Source organism: Fukomys damarensis, unplaced genomic scaffold, assembly GCF_012274545.1.
Source record: "Fukomys damarensis isolate Sample0158 unplaced genomic scaffold, DMR_v1.0_HiC HiC_scaffold_16, whole genome shotgun sequence".
NCBI lineage: Eukaryota > Metazoa > Chordata > Mammalia > Rodentia > Bathyergidae > Fukomys > Fukomys damarensis.
Window position 1 is genome coordinate 111,764,709 of NW_022900928.1, and position 16,616 is coordinate 111,781,324.

At 32.6% G+C, this 16,616-nt stretch overlaps 1 protein-coding gene across 1 annotated transcript in view; it reads right to left on the minus strand.

Moving 5' to 3' along the window:
• The window catches only part of Erbb4 (erb-b2 receptor tyrosine kinase 4), a 689,271-nt gene that overhangs the window by 239,634 nt on the left and 433,021 nt on the right, over positions 1–16,616 (minus strand). The gene's annotated exons all lie outside the window — the stretch shown is intronic.

The following is a 16,616-nucleotide window of genomic DNA, read 5'->3' on the forward strand; positions in this document are numbered from 1 at the left end:
CTTGCCACCCCCCTCTTAAAAATAATATGCTGTGCTGGGTTCTATAAACAAGGAAAATACTTTTCTTAGGAGAAACATCATAAGGCCAACAATTTTTATACGTCAGTTAAAAAATTTTTAAAGTCACCCTTTACATCAGTCGGAGCCAAATAACACACAATCTTGCACCCAGAGTCTTGCATGTAAACTCATTACTGCTCTCAATCAACTTTGTCCAATTGCACATATTCTACAGTACGAAATTATCATATGAGTACATGCTTTGGTCATGACATATTGCTCTAAAATTAATACCTTGTGAGATTACAGTATTATAAAATATTATATATTAGAGGTAGATTTAGGAGGCAAAATTAAGATTTACTGAAAGACAATTGGTGAAGCTACTTAAAATAATCATCTTCATCATAAAATAGCTAGCTCTTAACTGTTCCACTTGGGAACCATTCTGGTAGAAAGGAGGAAATACAGTAATGGTTTTTGGAATCAGGCACACCTGTGCTAAAATCCTTCTTTCACTTACTATAAGAAATATTTTAGAAATTGTTTATTTGCTTCAGCCATTTTCCTCATAATGAAAACAGTGATAATTACTTTTATATTCTTGTCATGAAAAATATGATAACATGGTACACTGAACAGGAAAATATTAGGATCTTCAGAGTGCTAACAACAAGTTTCCAGCTAAATAGGTGAAGTTTTTGGAACAAAGCAGTGCTACCTTAATAATAAAAATTATTTCTAGATTTTTTGAGCCATTCTTTCCTGAGGTATAAAACAATTTATCTATGCATTCTGGGATTTGAACTTTAGAATATAGAGTCCTGAAGTTCATCAAAATGTAGCATCGGAAATATATTTTGCTTTGCCCATTGGAAAAAATCCCCTCAACAAGTAAACTTTTTATGGTAAAAGGTTTTGGTTGTTGTTTTATTTTTACTCTACTAAAAGTAACTATAATTATTCCATAAACAACTTGAGCATATGGGATGCTTTACTCTGAGCAGAGGAACAGAATGCTATAGAAATTACATTGGCCACAAGCATTCAGAGTTTATTAGAGGTGGGTTCCCCTTTCCCTATCATTCATTCTTTAGTACTGAGTTACTATGAAATTACAATGAAATTAAACCACATTGGCTTTGAGGGTAGATGGTAGCTGAGAATAAAATCACTGTGAGGGAATTTTTTAGTAAATCAAAGTGCTCCCTGTTAATTAGCTCTTGCTTACATATATAGTATGCAAAAATAATTGCATGTTTATGAAAGAATGATTAGTTAGGGAATGTGCTGAAGTAATATGAAAAAAGCATGAAGAGAGCAATTTAAGCTAATATCTACACATCACTTTATGTAACCACATCACAGAAGGGGGTCTCAGTTAATTAGGTTACTTTAGTTAAACAGGAAATATGAAAAAAGATTCTTAGAGTCTAATACAATGTAAGCCTGAATTATATGAGGAAATACTTTTGACTCATATATAAAAATATGGCAGTTCTAAAACAGAAAGTTTGATATACACTTAAACTCTTTCTGCTTAACTAATATTCAATGATGATATACAAAAATTAAAAAATATTTTATTAGTAATATTGGCGATAAGGCAATTTTAAGAGGGCCTAGGCAATATAATTCCAACTCTGAATAGTTTCAGTTATAAAGTAGACAATACTAAGATTTTAAATGCAGATGCAAATGACCAAATTTTAGTTTTCTTCTTGTAGAGAAGTTTGCAAGATCAAGGTATGCATACAAATACACAGGTATATGCAGTGGGTTCTGGCAAGCATTTGTTTTTCTTGGATCTGTCTTACTTAACCTATCTGTAACCTATTGAAGTTGATGAAATAAGTACCCTCTGCGAAAACACAAAAGCAATCTTTCCACTGCTCTTGCTGTGGGTAAAATCATTACCAAAATTAAGTATTAAATCAGAGTTTCAATATGATGGGGAAGAATAATCAATCTCATAATTTGATGAGAAGACTAGAAATTCGGTGTTAACTTGGAGTCAGAATTTATTTTATGAAGTAGTACTAACTAAAGGAGTATTGAATATCTGGTGCAAACATGGATATTGACAGTTTACCTTTTAGCATATAATATACATGTACAAAGAAAACCAGTTTTAGTTCTAAGACAATAACATAGCACTTGTTTCAAGGTTTTTTTTCAAACACCAAAAATTATTTAAAGACGGCATGACTAATTAATCTCTTTAGTCACAAAGGAGTCTTCATATGGCAGAGTTGCATAAGATAGACAATAATTTTCTTAAAGGACAAGAAAAGATGTAAAGGGTACCATTGGAAATTATATTTGTTTAAGTTACCATACATAGTAAGTAGATTCGGTGGGGAGAAATAGTGATTGACTCCCAGTATTATAGACACTGATAGATATAGATATATAGATATAGATATAGATATAGATATAGATATAGATAGATATAGATATAGATATACCTTCTCTCATTTAGTCAATCTAATACTAATCTAGGTTTTGATGTAATTAAGGTCTCAAATCACTTCAAGAAGGAAGTAATTTATGTAGGCCTGACTTAATCCCATGAACCTCCAAATGAAGGTTGACAGGTCAAAGGAAAAATAAATAACAAAGAAATTCAAAGAATGAGAAGGATCTGCCATATTTTATTACTGGCTTGAAAACAGAAACGGATTCATGAAAAGGAATATATGTAACCACAAAGAGCTGAGCATAATCTTGGTCAAGAACCAGCATTCAAATGGTAATATCGGTCCTACAACTTCAAGGAACTTGAGTCTGCCAATAACCAATATGGACTTGGAAGAGAACTTCAAGTTTTAGCTGGGAACAGTCCAGGTAGATTTTTAGCCTGGATTTCAACCTAGTAACACCAGAACTGCATGCTTGTGTTAAGCTACCAAGTTTATGGAAATTTACATAGGAATAGAAATATTATATAGTAACTCAGTAGTTCCTTTATCTAATCACAAAGTTTTAATTTTTTAATCATTACTATCTTAGATATCAAATAGTATATAATCCAGATATGATATTGAGGATTCTAACATGGGTTTGTGGGCCAAACTATGATTGCACAGATGATAATTCACTGCTATCTTCACACTAGCACAGTTTACTTTAGTACATTAATTGTTAGACAATTATTCCTTTTTCTGTGTAGAACTGAAATCATATACTCAATAAGCTTTTAAGAACTGAACTTTTAAAAACTGAAAAAGCTTTTAAGATCAAAGACATATGTTACACACTATAACAAATCCTTTTATGCTATACTAATTTGAACTCATTCAGTTAATAAATTCAGGAAATGACAAGATGAGGTGTTGACTTAGCTATCTTAATATTTTATTCGTAACTGCCATGTTGCACCTTAGTATGGTGCCAGGTTGTTTTACTGATTCCACTTTTTTTACATATTTAACATCTATTTGCATCACTTGTTCAACATGCCTCTTTCTTAGTTCTTTTAGAAAACATGGGTAATTTCTTTATATTAAGAATAACTTGGTTATATTTCCCTATCTGCTATTTTCTACTTTTATATACTATAAAAGCATCACTCTTTACATATACTCTCTACATAAATGTCCCCAAAGGGTTTACTTGTGATAATTTAGATGTATTTTATTTGGAAAAGAAGTTGTTAGAAATTAAATGTTATAAAATAGCAACTGACATTTCTAATACACTAAGCAACCCAATTAAAAAATCATAAGATATAGCTATGCCTCTAAATTGTACGTTATAAGAAAATAATGTTGGGCTGGGGATTTAGCTCAGCGGTTCAGTGGCCTGCCTGGCAAGCAAGGACCCGTGTTGGGCTGGGGATTTAGCTCAGCGGTTCAGTGGCCTGCCTGGCAAGCGCAAGGACCCGAGTTCAATCCCCAGAACCAAAAAAAAGAAAAAAGAAAGAAAAGAATGTCGACATTGAAATCTTGGAATAATATATACTTTTTTATAATCTAGGTACTTTTAAAACTAGAAATATTATAGCCGGGCATGGTGGCGCACACCTGTAATCCCAGCACTTGGGAGGCTGAGGCAGGAGGATCGCTGTGACTTCAAGACCAGCCTGGGCTACATAGTGAGTTCCAGGTCAGTATCAACTTCATAGTGAGACCCTATCTCAAAAAAACCAATAAATAAATAAATAAATAAATAAATAAATAATTTTTTAAAACTAGAAATACTTCTGTAAAGAAGAGTTAAGGCTTTAGCGATATCTACCATCTTTGGTTTGCTTTTATTTTAATAACAGACATCACTCTGTCCATAATTGATTTCAATAAAGCTTAAGATCATTTTGAGATAGTGTGCTATATGAAGCCCTAACATATTTCCAAATTAGAAATTAATAATTATAAAACATTATAACTTCCATGCCACAGAAAAATGTTTATGGGAATGAGTGAAAGATACCTGTAATGGTTCCTTCTACCGACTAAGATTTTTTTTTTTTGCTTTGAGTCTTAATGAGTATAATCAACATCTTGCCAACTTAACAATAATGGTATCTTTTGACTTACTATTTTAGTCCTAAAGTCAATGATCTTAAAAAACTTTTTTGACTTTCAGTAGTAAAGTACAGGCAATTTTGGTCACATTTTTATAGCCAGCAGGCTTGTATAAAACATTAAAATTTCTAGGATCTCAAAAAGCTTTAGTAAAAAATTGTGATTATGATATCACTATAAAACTACTCAATCTTGAGAATAAATATTTAACATGCAAACTTGAATGCTATAAAAAATAATTAAAACTGAGCTGTGATGCTTTATCATCGCCTTAAAATTCCCTGATAATTTTGGTATTTTACACGTTCTGGGAAGTATAGGCCAAAAGTCATCTGGAAAAAAAGAGATTCACCTCTCAAACTGTCTTTATTTCAAAAGTAAATTTAATATACAGAATGTGATGGACTGAGGATAGACATAATAAAAAGGCTGTGTACTTTTATTTATTTAACTTATGGATCATAATACAACTGCCACTCAGCTATCCTTGGGCGATTTTGACCATTTGATTTGGACATAAGTTATGAACTAAGATCCTGGAGGGCAAAACAAACAAAGAAAAACTTGTGCCATTTGTGAAAGTGATGCCCAGAAAATCACCTCATATCCCTCATATCCTGCACATGGGTCACACCGATAAAGAATAAAATGTTATGTGACCTCTTAGGTAATAAAGAGTATACCCTAAAGTAAGAAGAGGGCACAGGCATTAAAATGTGACAAAAATATGAAATGTTTCAACTAGCTGCCCATATGAGATGAAGACAGTTAAAGTGAGTTCAATTTTTTTTTCATAGTGTAAAGTACCTAGAATAACTGAATTGGATGAAGGAGCCAGATAAAAATGCTGGAGCAGATATCTAATAATTTTAACAATTTCTCTCACAAATTCAAAAATAATCCCTAGTCAGTTTGCATTTTTGATTCCCAATTTAACACAGAAATGCTGCACCAATAGAGCTTTTGCTTATTGAGATTAATCAATTTAGTGACTTCTGGAATAAGAGACTAGCACTTTACAAAGTTTTGGATATTTACTTGACAGATAATACAAAATGGAACACAATACAATATGCTATTCTATCAGAATCTATATGAAAATAGTGTATTGCAGAGTAAAATAAATATCACAGATAAAAGAGAATAATAATCTTGAAAAATGTATTTCTTTGTAAGATTCTTGATGGAGAAAGAACTATCAAAAGTAGAGAAGATGCTGCCTGCTTTGCAAGCACAAGGTCCGAGTTTGATCCCCAATACCAAAAAAAAAAAAAAAAAAAAAAAAAAAAAAAAAAAAAAAGTAGAGAAGAAGTACTGGTGGAGAAAGGTTGGTGAAATTAAATACTATTTTAAGCAGTTTAATTCTGATTAGAAAAGTATGGAAAGTTTTTAAAAGACCATGTAGTATTTTCATCATAAGTAGCATATTTTAGGAGACTAAGAGAAAGAGAATCACTCTATTCTATCCTATCAAATCTACCTGGAAGAATTTCCAGCAGCAGCCTGTAAGGTAAATGGAGTGTGGAATACCAATTCACAAATTGAAGGCTTGGGAAAGAATTACACTTCTTAGAAAATGAAAATCGATCAAGATTGGGAACATTTTGCCTGATTTCATTTAAATTTTCAATCTTTTTTTTCCCCTGCTGGTTTAGGAAAGAGAATACAGCATAATGGGGCAAGTAGAAACTATCAACTCTAAATATTTTGAAATAGCCACAATGCCACGCTCACTGTGATTTTTTGAGACTAAAAGAAAATGAGGCATTTGGATAATCTCCAAGTTAAAGCATAGTTTATGAAACTTTGAATAATTATTTCCAATTTTTTTTTGTAAATGGAATATTAACTTTAAGCAACTAGGATGGAAGATTAAAAAAAGAAACTATCATGAGGCTCAACACTGGAAAATAACTTGAAATCTTATTAGACTGGTCCCCTGCCTTCTGTGACATGTACATTCATCACAGAGAAGTAAGAACTGCAACTTTAAGGATCTGAAAAAAGAGATACTTGCCACATTTGATTTTTCAATGAATTTGTGTCAAAAGACCTTTTATGATCAAAAGGAATTTTCCAAAGCATCCAGGCTAAAATTCTTCATGTAAATTCCTAACTGCCTAAAAACAGCTCCTGACATGTCAATTAATTCTGACATGTCAGTACAATTAAAGAATAGTGTCACACTGCCTTAAATTCAGACAGTTATTTACTAAAGATATCAGGAGTTTTCTGAAAGTAACAATTAGCCATCATCTACCTATTCTTCAAAGACATTGCACATAGAAGTTTGACACAAAATTCAAGGGCTTATAATCTGAGAAATTTTGGAATGTCAGTCATGTAATCATTAACTTACTGGATTACTGTCCCACTGGTCCGTAAAATACTAATAGGATACAATTTCATGAGATTTTTTTTGAAGAGATTATTATGCCAATATTTCAACTAGAGTAATAATTAGCCCTAGTGAACATATGTTACATGAGGATTCCTGCAGCTTATTTTATTTAATCCTCACACCAATCTTATGAGGTGCAACATTCCCATTTTAAAAACCCCACAAGGGGAAAAAAATGAGAACCAAGACCTGTCATGTAAAAGTACAAGATCCCAGTGATGAATGTAACTGTACTGTATACCTAAAATGTTCCAATAAACTCAATGAGAGAAAATAAATGAATAAATAAATAACCCCACTTTACAGATAAGACGTATGGTGGAGCCAATATCTAAACCCATGCTTCCATTCAAGAGCCTGTACTTTTTACCTGTACAATCGACTACAAGTTATCCTCTTAGTAACTGTGGGCTGTACTGTACACACTACTAATGGCCACAGATATTAACTGATTACAGGGCTAATCAGAGTTAGGTCTGTGAGTCTGAGACTACAGAATATGGCCTGTGCATTCATAGGGCAGAGAATTCTAATACCACTTTTATTAAAATTTTGGAAACATTAAATCAATATTGATATACTTCCATGGCCAGCTTTATGATTCCTAAGGCAAAGTGACAGACATTTACTCCTCTCCTTCAAAAGCTCATCAGAAGGCTAGAGACATACATCAAAGCTCCATAGACAGCCTTGAGAGAGTTCCCTTCCCGCCTGGCAGACAGGTTCTCTCGTTTGCAAGGATTGAGCATCTTCCATATATAGAAAACTAATATGGTAACATTCGTTGAGTGATTTCTATGAGCCAGACACTGCTATAATGGTACATTCAATATTTTTAACCAATTTAAGAACTATAGTGTGCTAAACCAGGCGAGGTGGCGCACGCCTGTAATCCCTGTACTCTGGAGGCTGAGGCAAGGAAGATCGCTGTGAGTGTGAGACCAGCCTGAGGTACATAGTGAGTTCCAAGCCAGTCTCAACTACACAGTGAGACCCTGTCTCAAAAAACAAAAAAATATATAAATAAATAAAAAGAACTATGGTGTGCTATCATATCTTTTTACCATGACACAAAGTGAGGCTCGGATAATTTAAGAAACTTACAGTCTATCTAAAATGCTAGAGCTTGGCTTTGAACCAGAAGTTATGATCCCAAAGACTGCGCTCTTCACCCCATACTCCAATCTCTCTTATTAGTTAACAGAGATAATTGTAAGAGAATTGTCAAATTAAATGTGAAAAAACATCTTCAAAGTGATGGAAACAATGACTCAAAGAGAAACAAATTATAAATTTAGGAAAAATCCAAGATGAACAGTGTTTTCTAAAACTACACTTTAGACCTCTGTCCCCTTGCCTCTCTCCTTTTCTGTTTGTATCACTCTTCCCCTTGCTTTGCTTTGTTTCTCATGAATCTACCTTGCTCTAAACACCTAATTAGTATTGATTGTGCCCATGTGTCAAAGTGCCACTGTTGTTTAAATAATTCACTGTAGTACATACTTGATTTGGGGGATTTAATACCTCTATTTTAATCACTAAAAGCAATTTGAGATAGCATCACTCATTGGATCACTTTAAATTTTAAAAATATTTTAAGACAGAAATGGATGTAAAAAAAGTTGAATCAGTAATATAGATGAATCTCATAAATATAATATTTAGCAAAAGAAGCCCGATGTATAGATTTATACAATATGACTGAATTTATATAAAGTGAAAAAACTGATAAACTGACCTATGGTGTTAGAATTCAGGACAGTAGTTTAAACCCCACCCCATGGAAGGTACAAAGGACCTTCTGGGATTCTGTTGCCATTGTGGTGTTGGATCTGCCTGATGCTTACACATATGTTTCATTTTGGGGAAAATTACTGTACTTTGTACTTGTTTTGTGAAGTTTTATGTAATGTTTCAATACAAAGTTTATATTAGAAGGCCATTCTATATCCAAATTTCTCATTTGCTAGTTTTTTGTTTTGCTTTGTTTTTTATTTTGTTTTTTGAGACAGGGTCTCACTATGTAGTTGAGTGACCTGGAATGGATCTGCCTGATGCTTACACATATGTTTCATTTTGGGGAAAATTACTGTACTTTGTACTTGTTTTGTGAAGTTTTATGTAATGTTTCAATACAAAGTTTATATTAGAAGGCCATTCTATATCCAAATTTCTCATTTGCTAGTTTTTTGTTTTGCTTTGTTTTTTATTTTGTTTTTTGAGACAGGGTCTCACTATGTAGTTGAGACTGACCTGGAACTCACCATGTAGCCCAGGCTGGTCTTGAACTCACAGCGATCCTCCTGCCTCAGCCTCCCAAGTGCTGAGATTACAGGTGTGCACCACCACGCCTGGCTCTTCTCATTTGCTAGTTTTATCTCATCCACAAAGATACAAGTAATTTATTTGGTAAATTTAATAATATTTCTATACAGTATTGCAAAGGTATTGTTTCCTATTTAGGAAATGTTTTACAGTGAAGTTAATTGAAGTACAGTTTATAATAATTAAATTCAAACATTATGCAATTTATACACAGTGAAATGTAAAGTTCTCTAGTTTTTCATAAGACGTTTTATTTGTGCAACCATCATCATGATGCAGATATAGAATATTTCGTTATTCCTCTAAATCCCTTCTTCTTCTCTAATTTACCTCATCTCTCATCTTTCTGCCCCTGGCAAAACTAATTGTTTTTCTGTCCCTGTATCTTTGTCTTTACCGGAATGTTGTGTAAATCAATCATATAATATGCATTCTTTATCATCTAGCTTCCTCTAATTTGCATAATGTATATGAGATCCATTCATATTACATATAGCAGCAGTTGGCTTCCTTTTATTACTCAATAGTATTACAATACAAAAATTGAAGAACATTTAAGTATATTCCAGTTTTTGGTGATCATGATTAAATATTCATATATAGATTTTGTATGAACGTGAAAAATACATTTTGTTCTTACTTGTAATTCCAAGCTGTATTTTTACCTGCACAAAATATTTTCTATGTAATATTAATCCAATAGCAATTATTCTACCCAGAGAATATATAATCACTTCAAAATAATGTAAAATTAGAATTAAATTCAAACTATATAAGAAATATAAAGAGACCAGTTTTTGCAAAATCTTCCCTTAAAAATTTTTATAACTATGTAGAGAATTAAGGTGGAAAACATTCTATAATGTTCTAGATTAATGATTCAAAATCATGCTCAAATTGCACAAAACTAAAAAAATAAGTAACAGTAATAATTAGAACTCTGACATCATAATCAATGAGGAAAAACCGTTAAAAACTGATGGCTTGAAAAGCCCAATGTTTCTATCTCTGTCATATATCTCTAATTTAATGTATTGGAACTTTAATTCAGTTGGTTAGTATTTTTTGCCCATCACAACTGGGAAAGGACTTGAGTGATAAAATGGAAACATGGTAGATGTTACCTAGCATGTTGTGGTAAAGTGGAATGGCCCGTCCATGGGTAGTAAATGCAGTCATGAATAGTGGGACCGTTACACCTGCAGGCAATTACAGAACAGAAAACATCATTGCGCATCCACAGTGCCATGCACACACATGCACCGGTGCTCACACGGGGAGCCTCGGAGGAAGGACATGGAAAGCAAGCACACCAAGTACCTATCCATCAGGCCGATGCAGTCTTCAATGCTCGAGCCTATGCACCTGCAGAAGATGCAGATTTAAAAAAAAAAAATACATGGAGAGAAAAATTAGATTGCTTTAAAAAGAATTAGTACAATAAATAATGCCTTGTTAAGTTCTTAATTCCCATTACTAGAGATTTTGGACAACATGACTTTAAAACCAGAGAGAAGATTATTGCCTGACGAATACACAGAAATGAATAGCAATTACCACCCAAGTGGAATGCCAAGAAATATATCCACAATAAAGGAAATTTTTCACTGGTTCTGTGGCTAACATCCAAACAAAGAGAGGTCATTTATTTGAATTTCAATTCATTTGCATCATTCATGATTATACATCTTGATGAATAACTTGATAGTTCAATGACTGTAATTGTTTTCACATACATAATTTACTCTAAAAGCCTTTAAGTAAAGACGAAAATCAATTAAAAAGAAAACATGAAGAATTTTATATCATATAATAGCCTGATGGTTAATGCTTATTAAAGGTTGCTTTTGGCAGAAAATGAGTTAAAGTGCTTTATTGCTATTACTACGAGTACTTTACATAATAAGCAGGTCATTTTAATTCTTCATTATGACTGTCTTTAAGACATATTTATCTTTAAACATGAACTTACTTACACAGCAAATTACAGATTTTATCATATTGCAGTTTATTTTGATGGTCTCAAAATATCAGTCATAACATGAAAGCAAAACCAAAATTTTAAAACTGCCATTACATTTAATTCGCATTAAAAGATTTTTTAAAAACTGTAAGTAAATAAACAAAAATGCAAGTAACTAAAGAATCTACTGAGATGAACATTTAAGCAAATTTATGTAAATACACATAATTCTACCATACAGTCTGTAGAATTTTACTTTGAGGTATCATGGAAATACTATTTCTTTCATCTTCTAATCTTCTATAATTCTTTTTATTTTCCCCTTTTCCACAAAAGATAAATAGCTGTAGGAAATTATTAAGATTTTTCCTACATAGCTAATTCAACTATGGTATATATAAAATTGTCTAATTTGACTGGTGATAGAGGAGACCTATCTTTCCAAATTCTCAGTTTTTAAATTAAAAAAGAAGTTGAATTTTATCATAATATAATGATGTAAAGAAGTGCCTAGATACATGGCTAGATCGCACATTATATTTTTATATTTTTAGGTGTCTCCAGACACTAGTGAACTAATAATATAGCTTATCTAAAATAACAATTAATTTGCTCTATCGCTGCTTCAATAATACCAATTATAACTTTCCTACTAATTAGAGAATTGACTTGCTTGTATTTTTGTTTTGAGGATTGTGTTTGTAGGAAATTTTAACTTGTAGAAATATAGGAAATATACCTGTTACAAAAGTCTTTAAAAAAAGCAAATAGAAAATAATTACAGTATATACAACTGAATCTGTATCATACAAAATTCATAACCAAAAACATTTGTAAAACTTAAAAATCCACTACTAAAGCATCTTATAAATTGTCTTATCTGACTTTCTCTTATTCTATTCTGAAGAACATATGTTTTTCTATTACTTCTTCACAATGTTTTTTGAAGACAATCTTGCTGTTATAAAATTAATAGTCTACTATGTATTTCCAAGTGAGAATCTGAAAAGCTATGGTTAGCTTGCAATCTTTACAATAACCCTTGAAAGATAAAAATATTCATTTGTGAAATCTTACTTGAAATAAAGTGTGAATGATAAAAGTGCTTCACCCACTCAAAATAAGAAAAAGAGAAGGGAAAACCCATGTTACAGGCCTACTGAAACGAGCCTACTCTTTTAGAAGAAGCAGGGAATAAAAGATGCATTCAATATTTTTCCTATTTTCACTCCACTCATAATTTATTGAAAGAATGGATGCATAATTATATGTGAACTTAGTGTACATTAGTGTAGTAAGTAAAACACAAGAAAAAGTGCTTCAGGGAAATACAGAAGCTTATCCAGCTCCAGAAAGTCATATTCATCTTTATGGAGGTGGCAGAAAGCTGATGTTTGGAGTGGTGAAAGCTGGAGTTGGTATGGCAGTGATTTTAGGGTGTAGTGAACAGCAGAAGCAAAATCAGAGATCTAAAGAAATACATAGTGCAAATGAACAGTTACAAGCTATTCTGGATAGTCTCAGTGCAAAACTTGAGGCAACAGTTAAAAGTAAGATTGGAGGCAAATAAAATTAGGAGGCAGACTTTGAGGATTAGGTGCTTATTAATAAACTTAATGGAAAAATCCACTGTATGGGTTTAAAGAAGTCATGAAATTGTTACATCTGTATGGTAAATAGATCTCTTTGCCATGTGGAGGTTAGTTAGCTGGAAGCCAGGTTGACACCTGCGGCATGAAGAATGTTTTAGCCCATATAAGAGGTGGTGGAATGAACTAGTGAAATGGTAACTAGTGTACCAGCAAGGGGATAGATTCAAGAAATGTCTTTAGGAGGAGAAAAAAAGGAGGTCGATAGCCAATTTAATTATGGGAATAAAAAGTTCAAAACTTAAGGGTGACATATTTCAAACTTTAAAAATGATACCATCAGTAAGATAATCCAAGAGGAGAATCATGAATCTTTGTGTATATGATAGAGAAGGAGAGTTTGATGTTTTGAGTTTTGTATCTAGTGTTGGTTATTCAACATTAGGTAGAAATGTTCCTTGGTGGGGGGAAAGATGATTCTGGGGATACAAAGGGGAAGAAGGTATAAATATTATTATCCAGTTTGATATAGTGTATAAGAAAAAGTTGAAATGATGTGTGTGAATACATAGCTAACAAAGAATGCTTAAAATGAGAAAAATAGAAAGTGATTATTTAATTGCAAGGGTCTCCAAAAGCATATGACATCAGATACAGTTTTGTGACCAAAAATGGGGAAAAATAATAATAGAATGCACTGTACATTAAACCAAATCCAAAATGAATTTCAAGAAATTACAGGTGGTATAAAGTACAGAGAAGCTTAGTAAAACAATAAGTACTAGAATGTTACTTGTCATTATTGAGGTCTCTAGAATTTAGGTTGTTTATAAATTGAAAACCAAATTGGAGATTCAGGAACAGTTGAAGGAGGAAATAGAGAGGAGGGACTGAGGGAGGAGGATGTGGTCTCAAAAAAAGGTTGATAAGAAGATGGTGAAGCATATTTGTGATTTAAATATATTCATAAAGAGAAGATGAAAGAAACAAACTAAAGACCAAGGAAAATCAGGGTGGATATAGAAGTGAGACAACCTTTCAAAATAAGGCATTGTGTATTTAAAGATATTGTATTTCAACTTTTTGTAATTTGTACAAGGCACTAATATTACTGGTAGTTTATACTGATTCAGCAAGGCCATAAAATAAGAAACTTTAAATTTTCAAAGAGTCAAAATGATAAATCAGGAACTGAAATAGGATATGAAATAAAAATTTTAAAAACTCAAAAGTAAATCAGCATTACAAAGTAGAAAATTTATAGAAAGCTCAGGAAACAAAGCTATGCCATGTCTGACACATTTCAAAACAATAATGGAATTCTGAATATGGAGTCATCTTTTCTTGTACTTATAGACTTACATGCTGCAACAAACACAGTTTACTTAGGTAGGGAAAATTTCCTTCAAATTTTGAAATAAATATAAAAGAAATTAAAATTTTTTTTCAAGTTAAAGATTACAGACAATTCCACAAGCAGCTTTCATTTCCCTTTATACATCAATGGATATATTTTGATTATATACATTTTTAAAATTAAAAAAGTATTCATAAACTATGTATGAAATTATGGTTCTAATAGTAACAAAAGTTAATAAGATTTTTAAATGGCCTAAAAAATAAATATTACATTGTATGTTTAACTTGCATATTTGGCTTGAAATAAAATAAAAATGACATTAACATTAAAGTAACATGGACTCAAAGTGAAGTGACTAAAGAAACTATAGTTCCTGCATTCACTTCCACCTAATAATAAATTTAGTTTACAAGACCTCTCTTAAAATTCAAATATTGCTAAATACAAATATGGACATCATTCCAAAATTTTAAATTCTTGCTCATCGCTTCAAAATACAGTATAGAAAGATTTGGTCTCTAATAAAGTATAAATTGAAAAATAAAAGCTCACTGGATTTGCAAGTTCCTAGTGGTCCAGAGTTGTGTCATTTTTGCTTCTAAATTTGACTATCACTCTCTGATGCAGAACAGGTATCCAAGGTAGCAAAGTTGAAGAATGAATGAAATTAAAATATGCTGCAAAAAATGTGTCCTCTAGTCATGGCAAGAAGAGAAAATAATACTTTTCTTTTCTCCTCTGGGGACACTGGTAAGAATCTCCTGATAGAGGCTAAATGAATAATCTATTTTAAAAAGTATCTGAAGAACTTATTAGAACCAATATAGTTAATGCACTTTTAGAGTAGTAAAAGTGCTTTTAAGGTATTACATAGATAATTTTATTTTCAGAAAAATCATTACACAGTATTCAAAGTAAGAACTCTACTGCTAAAACGTATAATTGGAAGGACTATTTCTATTAACTTGGTTCTTTGATTATCTGACATAATATTGGCATATAAAAGTGAAGCTGGCCTGGCACGCTCACACTTAGTGACACTCAGTTATTACAAGGGTCTAGGAATAAAATAGTCCCTCACGCCATCATTCCCATGGCTCCTGTGACCTTCCCATGGAAAGATCACGCTCCTGAATGCTCATGTTCAACTTACAGCAGGGACAGAAGACCTTTGCTCTTCAGCACAAGATCTCAAAGCATAATTGGCTGCACCACAATACAGTGCAATAGGGAATGGGAAACATAGGATTTCCACTGTTGGGGAACTTCTAAATTCTAATATGGGTGGAATCAAAGCACTCTTATGAAGTGAATGAACCTGAAAAATATGGAGCAAGATGGCAGGAAGGATAGCAGAAAGCTAAATGAAACTATCAAAATCCCCCAGGACTACGTCAGTCATTAGAGAATACGTTTACCTACTGGGAAGTTCAATATTCAATATTCAAATTTGGGGAATATAATATTCAAAATCTCTCTCACCATGATTGTGCAGTCATCAGTTGCTAGCAGCATCTTCTTGCTATTTGTTTGGATTTTTCATGTGATCTGGAGAGAATTGTTCCCTATTACACCTTCATCCTCCCTTTTGCCTGAGGACCACATTTTGTCACTATGGTAATTTGATCCCTTTCCTTTGCTCCCTACTTCTCTTTCTTTCACTATATATGTTTTTCTTTATTGTATAATCATGATTTAAAAGGGCAGAGAGGAAGACACGCCAGCCACATATCCAGAGGATGGCTGTGTGATCTCACTTTCATTTCCCTAATGGCTTCATTGTAATTAGATTTGCAAAAACAGCAAAAGGTCTCATTTTGAATGGCAACAGCTGTTGACATCAACATTCTATTGAATAATTTACTGGTTTAATTTTAGCTGCAAAACAATAAAACCCTCTCGTGGATGATTTTAGCAGGCAAACTTTTCTCTTTCTGTTGCTGACTCCTTCTTCTGTTCCAACAGTACCAGTTGCTTTTTTCATGAAATATTTTCAACTCAAGTATGCCAAAAACTCACAAGGGGGCCCAGTTTATTACTTCTAGTTTCCCTGAAGCAAAGTGTCTATGTGAGTATTTCATCATCCTCAAGCTACGTGCTTATGTGCAAGCCAAAGAGTTGGCAGTTAGGTCTTGGAAGGTGAATTTGAATCTGAATAGCAGTATATTACTTTACCTTCTGAGAGTTTGCTACTTCACAGAGTGACTTAAACTGATTTCTTGGCCTGTAGAAAATTGTAACAGCTTCTGCAAATTGATGTTTTCTTGGCAGAAAATGATCTCGCTTGCTTAACTTCTTCAATAACCTCTACCAGCTATCCCTTAATCTGGCAGAAAATCTCTTTATGGACCCTCGTACCTATTACCAGATACAAAGTACCCAAATGATTCTCAACAAGTGTGCATAGAAACGTGTGTGTGTGTGTGTGTGTGTGTGTGTGTGTGTGTGTGTG